Genomic DNA, 12,342 nt, shown 5'->3' with positions numbered 1-12,342 from the left:
ACTAAGAAAAACCTTGTATATTAATAATGGAATTTAAGGCAAAGGTATTATTAGTGATAAAGAAGGCCATACCAGGTGCAGTTTACCAGAAACATAAAACAATTCTGCATTTATGTTCTTAATTAATATGGTCTTTAAAACACAGAAAGCAAACGTTAGTTGAAATCACAAGTACAAAACAGTCCATTATCATAGGGGGAGATTTTAACCTCTCTCTCTCTCTCTCTCCATCAATAATTAGTAGATAAAACAGGTAAACAATCAGTAACATAATTAACAAAGGTAGTGTGAAGCTTTATGTAAAAGACATATTAATCCTGTACCCAACATCTGAAGAATACATACTTTTTAAGGATGCATAAACATTTAAGACAATTATTTAAGAAAATTATTCCATAAAGCAATTTTCAGCAAATGTGAAAGGACTGACATCATGCAGACTGAATTGTCTGCAATTAAATTAGAACTCAGTAATAAAAACTAACTACAAAAAACCCTCATGTTTGGAAATTACGAAGAATGCATTCAGATAAATAATAGGACAAGATAGATAGTATGGAAATTATAAAATATTTAGAGATAAATCATAATAAAAACATTACATATCAAAATTTATAGAATGTATCTGAACAGTACTTAGAAATATATAGTTCCTTGCTTATTTCATACTTGAAGAAAGGCTGCTGGAAATTAATGAGATGAAAGTATCTAATCTAAATTGGCCTTTTATCTTGGTTACACTAGGAGCTACATTTCCCAGAATCTCCTTCCTTGTATAGTTCCAGGTTAGAGCTGTCTAGAAAGGAGCTTGTACAAGACTGGGAGATGGAGTGAGTCCAAGCGTGGCTTTAATTCTCTGAAGGCCTTGGGATGAGATCTGGTGATGGACAGAGCAGAGAGAGCTGGAAGGTTCTAACATGTCTTCCTTTTCTTCCGCTTTCCATCCAGCTCTTCTTACCCTTGGCTGGCCACCCCCAGATTCTTCACCAGGACTCACAGAGGATCCAGAGGCCTGTGTGTTATCCTAATTGTAGGTTGACTTGGGTGCAGCTGAGCCTGGCCCCTGAGTTTTCCGCATGTGCACTGATGGTCCTCTGCCTCAGGAGGGTGACTAGCTGTCCCTGCCGCCACCTGTGCTCCCCCAGTCCCTCCCACGAAAGTAAGGCATAATTCCGTGATGGATTCTTCCTCTCGTATCTTAGAGGTTCTGATTCCCTCACTGATAGCAATGAACATCCACCCTAGGTTACAAAAGAACCACATTCTAAACCCGCAGAAAATAAAAGGAAGGAAATAGTGGAAAAAAAATGCAAGAATTAAGGGGAAATTTTTAGAATTTTACACAAGATAGAATCAAGAAAGCAGAAAGTTGCTTCTTTAAAAAGACCAGTAGAGTTGACAGACCTCTCCCAAGAGTGACCCAGGAAAACAAACAGAAAAGGCACAGATGAACAGTTAGTAAAGGGAAAACTGCACTCCTGCACTTAGGGCAGAGATTTAAATCTAATAAAAGAATGTCTGTAATGAACTTAAGGCCAGCACACTTTAAATCTTAGATGAAATGAACAAATCCTTAACCTACTAGAACTGACTCAAGAAGCTATGGACAACTGGTTAGCCTGTAGCCATCAAAAACAGTAGTCAGAAATCTAATCATAGCAAAAACAGCAGGCCCAGATGTTTTTACCACATAGGATGGCTGAGATGTAAATGAGAAAATCCATATCAAGTGCTTTGACAGTACTTAGCACAGTACTAATTTTAGCTGTTACTGTCATCATTCCTTAGGCTTGTTTGTGGGGTCTCTCTCTAGTTTGTACTGAGGTCCAAAGGTAGAATGTAAAATGTCTAACAACCTCGTAGAAGCAGACACATTGGTTAAAGTCCTGGATATATATTTTTCTTTGACGTACTTTTGCAGTAATCAGACTGAAATCTCCCTATACTACCAATTCATTTAGTTAGCAATTGGTTAATTGGACTAAGACATGGGTCCCTGGTTAAAATTCACCCTATCCCCATCCATAGCAGTCCCCTGTCTAGTTTATGGGAATCTCTGGATTTAACTTTAAAGTTAACTCAGTGATGAGGGTTTACAGCATGATGGTTTGCTGGAAATTAGCTTTACTCTTTCTGTTGTTGAGAAATTGAGAAAAACGGCCAAATTGGTGTGATGTTTTAAGTATTCAGGAACAAATTTAGTGACTTAACATTTTAGCATGTTCTAGAATAGTAACTCAAAATCCTATCCCTTAAAGGAACTAAACATTTTTATAGGGATTTATTAATAAAGGATAGTAGAGGGAGTCTGCAAATTAGAGATGAGTGTATTCTGAAATGTTGTGAGTTAAGTTACAAAAATAAAGAGCTACAGACTTGGGAAAGGGTTTCAGAAGCTGGGGCAAGAGTGCCCTAGGAATTATTAGGATAAGAAAGATGAAGGTGCTCAGCCCTGGTTATTGCCAGATAGTAATCTGAGTCTCATCTGAGGATAAAGCTGGGGAACTCTGCTTCTTTCATAAGCTGTATTTGCTTTTAGTTTAGTCCACTTAGTCAGCACTTGTGATACAGCAGACATGATTCCTATGGAGTGAAATGTTTGGGCTGATTTCTTCTGTGAAATTTCATGCTTACATTCAGGTAACATATTCAATTCAGCTTTAACAGTTCTTCTTTTCCCCAAGACAGGACAATAAATGAAACTGCCTTCAACATATTGTTGCCTATGAGTCTTGCAGTTAATTTTTATGTTAAGGACTTACACTCCCAGGAGCCCCATCTAACACAGAGCTGTTCTCTACTGTCAGGTGTATGTGGTGTGAATCACCTCCTTTTACTAATTAACTTGCCTCCTAATTTGTCCTCATTTATGCATTACTTCATGTTCCAAGTTCTTTTGTTGTTTCTTTTTTAAGAGAGATGCTAAATCATACAGTCTCCACCCCTTTATCATCTGCCCTCAGGGACTCACTAGATATCTGTGTAGCCCCTACATTGTGAAGCTGTGAGCTGGGCACTTCAGACAATACTGTGATTGGTAAGCACGGTCTCTGCTCATAAAGAATGGAAAGCAGGAGAGGACAGGCTGTTACATAACTGCCATATCACACAGAAGATAAGCACAGCATGTCATTCCCTGAGAATGTTACAGAGAGGATATTGAATCCTGATTATTCTGAGCTGCAAGGCCTCGGACAGGTTAATTAACATCTCTGAGCTTTAGTTTCCTCACCTAGACTGTGGGGCTTGTATTATACATATTGCCAGGGTGTTTTTAGGAATAGAAATCATAGGTGTAAAGCACAGTGTGTGGAAAACAGGCTGTCATTCATGAAAGTCATTATTACCAAGTCAACAAATGTTGTGCACCTGGTATGTGCCAGGCACTTTTCCAAGCCCATGGTATATACCAGTGAATAAAACAAGGATCCCTGCCTTTGGGAGCGTATATTCTGTGTAACAAACAGTATTAAAACATTACTAGTTAATAAACTCATAATAAGCAAGTATTTGTTGCTCTTAGTATTACATTATCCACTTGGATGAATCTGGAAAGAGATAGATAGAGTTTTTAACAGTCTGAGATGGAAGTTGGAGAGAAGTGGAAGTAGGAGAGAAAGAGCTGTGCATTGGTGGATCCGGATGGGATGGACTAGGCGAGAACCACCGAGGAGTGTGCCAGGCTGGTGCACAGCGACCCCGAGGGAGGGGCATGAGCACCAGGCTGGCGAGTTTACAACAGTGGAAAACTGTGGTGGGCCATCAGGGGTTTTTAACCTGGAGTGATTTGACCAAATCTGAACCATAGAAGTTTCAGTGTTAGTGATACGTAAAGGAAATTGGAAGGGGAAGAGACTGGAATTTGAGACGTTGGGTCATTGCAAACGTTTAAGGAAGAAAAAACCCAAAGGGAGTGAATGAGTTGGAGCCGTCCTATTTATCGAGTCTTTATTGGGAACTTTAAAACTTAATTTTTTGAAGTCTTATTGATAAAAGTTATAGAAATCCAAAGTATAGCCAACTTATTTTTACAAATATATTTTACATGTATGTTTTCATGAACATCTAGATTGAGATATAGAACTTTGCCAGCACCTGTTTGGGGGATTTTTGACTCAGAAGTGTGGCACCATTCTCTGTGGCCTATTTTAGGGAAAGATGGTGGGCACATCCATGGCACATATAGCATCAGCATCTTTTCAGCTCTCCAGTCCATCTCCCTCCCCTTCCTTCCTCAGCAGCCAGTTGCTACATTAACCAGACAGCAGGAAGAAAGGCAGACTGTGTCTACCAGAGTCTGCACCTCTTCCTGAATTAACTTTTTAAGTGGGATACACAAAACACATTTACCTTAATGGCTCAAGCATGAGAGAATCACGTTTTATGCCAAGCTCTGAGTTTCCTAAAGGGAAACAGTAGAAATATTTACAATAGCTTCAGTGTGGCTAGAACATACCCAAACAAACCACAAACAGAGATCCTGTCAGCCGGTGCAACAGGAGGGGTTACCGGGTCCCAGGTGTGACTGGGGAGCAGGGGCCCCGGTCAGTACAGTCGGCCACTCTACTCCCCCTCTCAATGTAATTGCACAGTGTTCTCTTTAATACACAGGAAGGGGTCCGTTTTTATTCCATTGCTGATAACTGAATTGCTATATACTAGTTAAATGTGTCTGTAGCAGTTGTTATAGCAGACTACTAGGATTGATCAAATTTTAAAAGGGTAGATTCTTTTATGTTATATTTTTTCAACTTCTGTAGCTATTATGTGGTCAGTTGTATACCAAGGCAAACAGAAAAGGAAGGCATTCTAGATAAATGGTTTTGCCTGAGCATCAAAGTAGTGTTTTATATAGTTATATACATGTAGGAATATATACTCTCTGGAAAATAATATTTGAAACTTTTATTAGTCCTTATTGGTTCATGACTTGTTTTCAAAGTGGACTTGGGAAGTATATATTTGGTAAGGCATATATGGAAAGTCAAAGGAAAACAGAGAGAATTACACTGATTCCTCTAATTGAAGAAGTTGAACTTTAATCCTGGGAGGGTTTTAAATACTAGTGGTTTTCCCTTTTGCTTTATTCAACAGATTTTTTTAAAAAGACTAATGCAGAGCTGCTGTGAATGAGGGTTGGGGTGAGGAAGGGGGTTGGAAGGGTCCCACAAAGGCCCCTAGCATCTTCCCAGGTAAGACTGGGTTCAGCCCAGGTCTCCTCAGCCTGCTACACTTTGTTGCACTCCATTCTACTCCTTTGCTCAACTCAGTTGGTGGTGTGATGAAAGTTATAAAAGCTGTTTCATTTCAAACTCCTTATCTGTTGAAATCTGTCACTTAAGATTACAAAATATTTTGTATCTTAGGAATACTTTTGCAGTTAATATGAGATATGAAAATACTGTTTTATGTACTGTTTTCTTTGGCTAACTAGCAGAATTGATTAAACAGCTTCCATTATTTCCTGAATGTACCCCTGAAAACTCTTCCTCCTAACCGTAATTGTCATAGCCTTACCCAAATTAGTCCATTTAATGTAGAAATCTAGAGCTGGAAACGTACTGAGTCTCAGAAGCAGTGAATTGATTCTCTCAGGAATGTGTTCTGTTATCAGACAGATAATTTCTGTAGTATCTGACTTACCTTTAAAAATAACTCAAATGCATGAAAGATACAAAGCTGTTAAAAGAAGACAGAGGGAAAACCTTTAGGTCTTCAGATTTGGCAACAATTTCTTGTATATAACACCAAAGGTACAGGCAACAAAACCAAAAATAGATGGGACAACACCAAACCTAAAAACTTATGCACATCAGAGGAAACAAGAAAATATTTGCCATCTATGTATCTGATAAAGGGTAAATACACAGAATGTATAAGGAACTTGCCAACTCGACCACAAGAAAACAAATATCCTGATTAAATAATGGACAAAGGACTTGAATAGAGAATTCTGCAAAGAAGATACACAAATGACAAACATGAGGATGGAAAGATACTCAACTTCACTAATCGTAAGAGAAATGCAGATCAAAACCACAGTGAGATGTCACCTCATACCCAATAGGTTGGCCACTGTCATAAAACAGAAAATAACAAGCCTTGGTGAGGATGTGGAAAAATTGGAACCCTTGTGCATTGTTGGTGGGAATGTTAAAATGGTGCAACCATTATGGAAAATAGTATGGAGCAAAAAACTGAAAGTAAGTTACCATATGATCCAGCAACTCTAGTTCTCAGTGTATACACAAAAGAATCGAAAGCATGGTCTTGTGGAGAGATTTGCACACCCATGGTCACGGGAGCGCTGTTCACAGTAGCCAAGAAGTAGAATCAACCCAAGTGTCCATCAAATGAATGGATAAACAAAATGTTGTTATAAATACAATGGAATATTATGCAGCCTTTTAAAGGAAGGGGACTGTACCATGCTACAACATGGATAAAACTCATGATGAGTTTTATGTGGCTAAGTGAAATAAGCCAGTAACTGAAGGACAAATATTGTATGATTCTATTCATCTGAAGTACTTAAAGTAATCAAAATAATAAAATCAGGAAGTGGAAGGATAATTGTCAGGGACTGGAGGAGGGGAGACAGGAAATTAAGAGTTTAATAGATGTAGAGTTTCAATTTTGAAAAAGTTCTAGAGATCTATTGCACAACAATGGGAATATACCTAACACCACTGAACTTAATGTTATGTATTTTTTACAACAATAAAAAAAATAGTCTCCATACTTGTCATTGTTTCTTGGGGCAAAAATGATTCCTCCTCTTTGTGAGTGTCCTTTATTAAAACTGGGGATCTTAGCGTGATTTTTGAAGGTTTGATTTTAACATCCTCATTGGCATATCAAGTAATCTCAAGTGTGACTTGATCAGCATATCACAAGTAATCCAAAACTACAGGTTGCTTTATGTCCTTGTGAAACTGGAGACACGATGGGGTGTTTGTTTGTTTGTTTGTTAACTACTTCTACTACAGTTCTTGCTGTGCCAAATGCCTTTATCATTTTCAAACAAGGCTGAAGAAACCACTTGTAGGGGAGGGCTTGGAAAGTAAATTATAAATCTGTATGCAGCACTCACATCTCCTTTGTACTAATGTAAAATGAGTGTCAAGAGGGATTTCTGTCTTCCAAAAGTTTTATTGTAGATTTTGATGCCTGTATTTCAATTATCAAATGATCAAATGATCAAATGAGTCCAAAGACTCAAATAAAATGAAAATGAGGTAGAGACAAGATGGTATGCAGTTTCCTTGGGGTCATACAAGTTAGGAGGCAAAGGACCCAATTTTTAATATGAGCAGTTTACAACCACGCATGGTTAAATGGTTTATAGGTCTTTGCAACAAAAGGTGGTCTAATTACCAAGGAGGAGGGAATAATCTAGCCAGGTTATTTACAAAGTGTGACCTACTTAAATTATGATGCTGTTAACTATACAAAAATGACAGCAGAAACATCAGAGCAAATTAAACATTTGGCTTTTCATTAATGATCTTGAATACAGAAGGTGTGCACAAGGTTAGTATTTTTTCCCCTTTAAACATAACACAAGGCCTGCCCTTGGAGTGAACCTGCAGTTTCAGAGATTCAGTGCATCAGCTCCTAAACAGAAAAAAAAAAAGAGACAGTATTTTTTTCTTTTCTGCTAGGCCACACTAGAGTGCTTAGTTTCTGTCACTAAATCACATAGTAGGTTTCTAATTCCCATGTAGATTGATTTTAGGTGTGATTTCTTTCCTTGTGATTTTTGTTTTATTCTCCTTTACTAGTTCATTTTAATTTTTCATATTTGTAGTCTTTAAGTGTTGATGGGCTGTGTCATCTATAGTTTATTGGTGTGTGGCAGTGACCTCTGCAGGGAATTTGCATGTGAATCCCAGGACAGTCTTTTTAGCAGTTGGGGTGGGGGAGCTTGTTGGGGATTTATGTTAGTCATAAGTGAAAAAGGTGAAGAGTATGCAAAAGGTGTTAGAAAAATTAGAAGTCAGTTTGCAGGAAAAAATGTAGAATTTTACTAGGGACATAGTAAATTATATTTAAAATATATATTCACATAAAACATAACAGTAGTTTTTAAAAAACACATTCATAATGTCTCCCTCAGAAATTGCCTGGAGACTCAGTAACAAAAGAAAGCATATAGAAAATATTAGTAACTCAATTAATAAGCTTGATTTAATGAGAGTGTTAGACACAACATGAAGATAACAAATGTTCTTTTCAGGCACTCACATGATGCAGAAATTTGAGTATGGACCAGCCCATAAAGAAAATCTCTGCACATTTCCAAAGTTAGACAGTATGGATAGTCCAGGTTCTTCAAACAAGATATAGTAATACGAGATGTTAGCAATAAGTACCACTTTCCCCTAAGCTAACTACTTGGAAATTTTCAAATATTATTCTTTGTAACTGTTGTTTGAGATACAATTCATATATCATAAAATTCACTCTCTTAACATGTACAATTCAGTGGTTTTTAGTATACTAACAGAATTATGCAACCATAAACGTGATCTACTTTCATGAACATTCTCATCACCTCCAAAAGAAGCCCTGTCCTGTTACCTGTCAGCTCCCAGTCACCTCTCTCCCCAGCCCTTGGCAACCAGTAACCTACTTTCTGTTTTCATGGATTTGCCTACTCTAGACATTTCATGTAAATGGAAGCATAGAATATGTATCCTCTTGTATCTGGCATTTTTCACTTAGCTTTTTTTCAAGGTTCACACTAGTTAAATATAAATCAGTACTTGATTTATTTTTATGGCTCAATAATATTACATTATGTGATTATACCACTTTTAAAAATCCATTTATCCATTGATGGATATTTGGGTTGTTTCCACCTTTTGTCTATTATGAATAATGATGCTGTGAACATTCATGTACAATTGATTTGTGTGAATTTTTTTAACTGAGTTAAGGAATAAAATCATAATTAATGACCTAGGCTATGTTTAAGTTACTGAGAATGAGAACATTCCATACAGAAGCCTGTACATTGTGAACAAAGCAATTCTCAAAGTATAAATTATAGTTTAAAGACTTTTATTAAAAAGCTGAGAATTGCTGAAAATAAATAAGGTACATATTCAAATCAATATTTGTGGAAAAAAAACAAAAGTGAACAAATAAGTCAAGTAACATAAGCAATAACTATAAACTCAGAAATTATAGCAAACAAAATAAAAAAATAACCTAACAGATTTGATTTTAAAAATTGAAAAACCATTCTTTGAAAACACTGATAAAATAGGAACACCTCTGGCTAGCTTAGTTGGAGGAAAAAAGGGAGGTACATAAACACTTTCTTTTCATCTGTATTTTTTAGAGTGAATTTGAAAGTTAAATTATCAAAGTAGACTCAAGAAGGAACACGTGAATAGAAAACCTGGAAGAAAATTACTCTTCTATCTGTCTTTCCATCCATCCATCCTAACCATCTAAACCCTTTTGAAAAGTAGCCAACTTCCTCCCTACTAAATACCAGGTACAGATTTGGGTACTGGCAATTTGTATGCCTCTAAAGCATAGAGAAAGAAAGGAAGCACCCAGGTTTATTCTGCAGATGAGCCTAAGTCTTGTTACCTAAACTAGACAAGAACATGACCAAGAAAATGTGGAACCATCTACGTATTTGAGACAAATAATAGAACTTTACTGAAATGCATGAAGAGGTGTTGATAAAGGGAGATATATTCTGTTTCTGGCTAGGAACTCAGAATTGTACAGTAAGTTTTCTCCAAGTTAATGTAACACTTAACATGCAATTCCAGTAAAGTCCTAATAGAATTTTTTTCAAGCTGGTAAGTTGCTTCTAGTTCATACAAAAGAATAAATAAGCGTAAATGGCAAAGAAACATATTTAAAATAAATAATTGTGGGGAATTTGCCCTACTATATTTTAAAACATGCTGTGGGTAATCTATAAATAGGTCCATATGTACTTAAGAATTTAATATATAGCAAAGGTAAACTTTCAGATCAGTAGGAAAGGATGGGCCATTTAGTATGTAGTGTTGAGTCAACTGGCAATCTCTTTGGGAAAATAGATAATTTAGACCCCTATGTAATGCCACAAACTACACTGCAAATCTATAAAATTAAAAAAAAATCAATATATTTTTTATAGTTTTGGAGGAGGGCTTTAAAAGCATGACAAGAGGCCCTGAAAAGTCTTTAAATGTTTAACAAATTTAGTTTCATGGTATTATGGTAAAAGAAACTATAAACAAAGTATGGATAGCCAACTGGGAGAAAATATATAAAACATATTTAGCAGATAAAGGGTTATATTCAGCATTTATAGAAAGTCCTCACACATCAGTAAGGAAAGCCAATTTAATAGAAAAGTGTGAAGAGGGTAAGAACAATTGCATAAGAAACACGAATGGTGAAAAAAATACCCAAATCCTTCAACTGCATTTACAACTAAGGAAAATTATTCGATTCAATTTTCATCTCTCAGATTGCCAAAAATTAAAATAACTGATAATGTCTGGTGCTTGGGAAGGTGTGTCGAAAAGGGCACTCATACTCATACTGAAACTTTAGATTCATAATGCCTCTTTAGGAGGATCACACCTATCCAAACTTAAAATATACCTACTTTTATGACCTAGCGGTTCTGCTACACAACAGAAATTCATCATTGCAAATACTATGAGAGAGAACACTTGGGGACAGCCGAAATGTCACTGAGTAAGGGAACAGGTTAAATAAAATTTGATGTATTCATTATATATAATACCATGAAGCCATTAAAAAGAGCAAGCTAGTTTTGTATAATTTGACATGTATAGATGTCATGTGCCAGCGTAATCGTTTAGAGACCGGTCTGGGACAGACTTGTCATCTACAGGCTGCACAACCTTAAATGGGTTATGGAATTTAGATCTAAGTGTTAGATTGCCCGTCTGTAAAAATGTGGTTGTTTCTAGTACTCACCTCCTAAGAGCTTCCTGGGAAGTCAGGGATACTCCATGTGGCATGCTGGGCACTGCAGTAAGCACTCGATAGGAAGTGGATATAAAATGTAGCACAAGCAGCTCCATATTTGCTTGTGTTGAAAAAGTTAGAGAAGGTTCCCTCTCACTTGGAGTAATTAACCGAGGGGAGGTAGTGGGAGTTCAGGCAGTTCACTTTCAGACTTACACATCTGTATGATTTTGTTGTTTAGTGGTTTTTCCACTTTTGAAAAATTAGCAAGTGCTGGTTTGTAATTTTTAGAGCTAATAAAATGGGTTAAAACTCACACATGCTCCTACTGTGAGGTGTTGTAACAGCATCCGCCTCACCACCACCCTTGCACTCAGTCTACTTTGGTGGGCACTTAACTACTAGGTATTTCTTATTCTGAATATAATCACTCCCCACACCCTTGAGTTTGGAATAATCCAGAATACAGGAATAGTAGAGAAATAGTTCAATCTCAGTTCAGCAGAGCTTTTCTTCAAGTGCCTCTTAGCAATTTTTTCCTCACCTGGCAGTTTCCCGTTCATTGGCTCTTCAGCACAGATTGATTTGTGTGAGGAAGAAAGGCAGTCGCCCAGACACTGCCAGGAGAAAACATTTTTGATTTGTGGGAAAATGGGCTCTGAGGCTGGTCGCCACACTTCTGCCTCCCCAACCCCCACCTTTGAAGAAGCAAAGCCAATGAGTTTCTTTTGTCTCCTTGATTTTCGCTTCCCTCCTCCTCCTCCTCTCTGCATCTCTCCTTCCTTCCTCCCTGGCTCCCCACACCTCAGGCCAGGCATGGTTTTGCCTCATTCAGAGTCTAAGAGGCTGGTGACCACTGTTGTCAAATTTTCATCTCTTTTCCAACAGTTGAACTCCTTCCTGCTTGCCTTTCTGGGTGTTGGAAGCATTAAAGGAAAATCTGAGACTAAATTCCGGAGTATTCCCCACTCCAAATTCCAAATGGGTTCCAAATAAGGTTGGGTCATTCCTTTGCTCAAGTATGATTATAATGTCTCTTAATCTGTAGCCCCCACATGCATACATGCACGCACAAGCGCGCACACACACACGGCATGTAGAGACTTAGGAATTCTATGATGATTTTAACCCTTTTCAGTGTACTGCCACTCTGTTAGTATCACCAGTAAATGACATCATTTTTCAATATTATAGCTGCCTCCAGCCATAGATTCAGAAAGGTCAGTTTTAATTAAAAACCAAGAAAAGTAGATTTTGTAGGGGGTTTTTTCTTTAGAAGAATAGGTTATTAGCTTTCTTTGTAACTCCGATCTTGCTGAACTTTGAGAGAACCCAGATTTAAAGTTCTTTGGCAGATTGCCTCATTAGCTAGCACAGCGCAGACCC

At 37.3% G+C, this 12,342-nt stretch overlaps 1 protein-coding gene across 2 annotated transcripts in view; it reads left to right on the top strand.

The window, feature by feature from the left end:
- The window catches only part of JAZF1 (JAZF zinc finger 1), a 339,131-nt gene that overhangs the window by 122,732 nt on the left and 204,057 nt on the right, over positions 1 to 12,342 (top strand). Inside the window, exon 1 of one of the 2 annotated variants that reach the window (XM_057504610.1) lies at positions 5,174 to 5,192. The exons of the other annotated variant lie outside the window; for it this stretch is intronic. The gene's annotated coding sequence lies outside the window, so the exon portion shown is untranslated. Of the gene's footprint in view, positions 1 to 5,173; positions 5,193 to 12,342 lie in introns of those variants that run through there. 2 annotated transcript variants of the gene reach the window in all.

This window comes from Manis pentadactyla, chromosome 7 (genome assembly GCF_030020395.1).
Source record: "Manis pentadactyla isolate mManPen7 chromosome 7, mManPen7.hap1, whole genome shotgun sequence".
In the NCBI taxonomy this organism is placed as follows: Eukaryota; Metazoa; Chordata; class Mammalia; order Pholidota; family Manidae; genus Manis; species Manis pentadactyla.
Note: the sequence above shows the minus strand (reverse complement) of the source record. Positions and strands in the feature narration are given on the sequence as shown.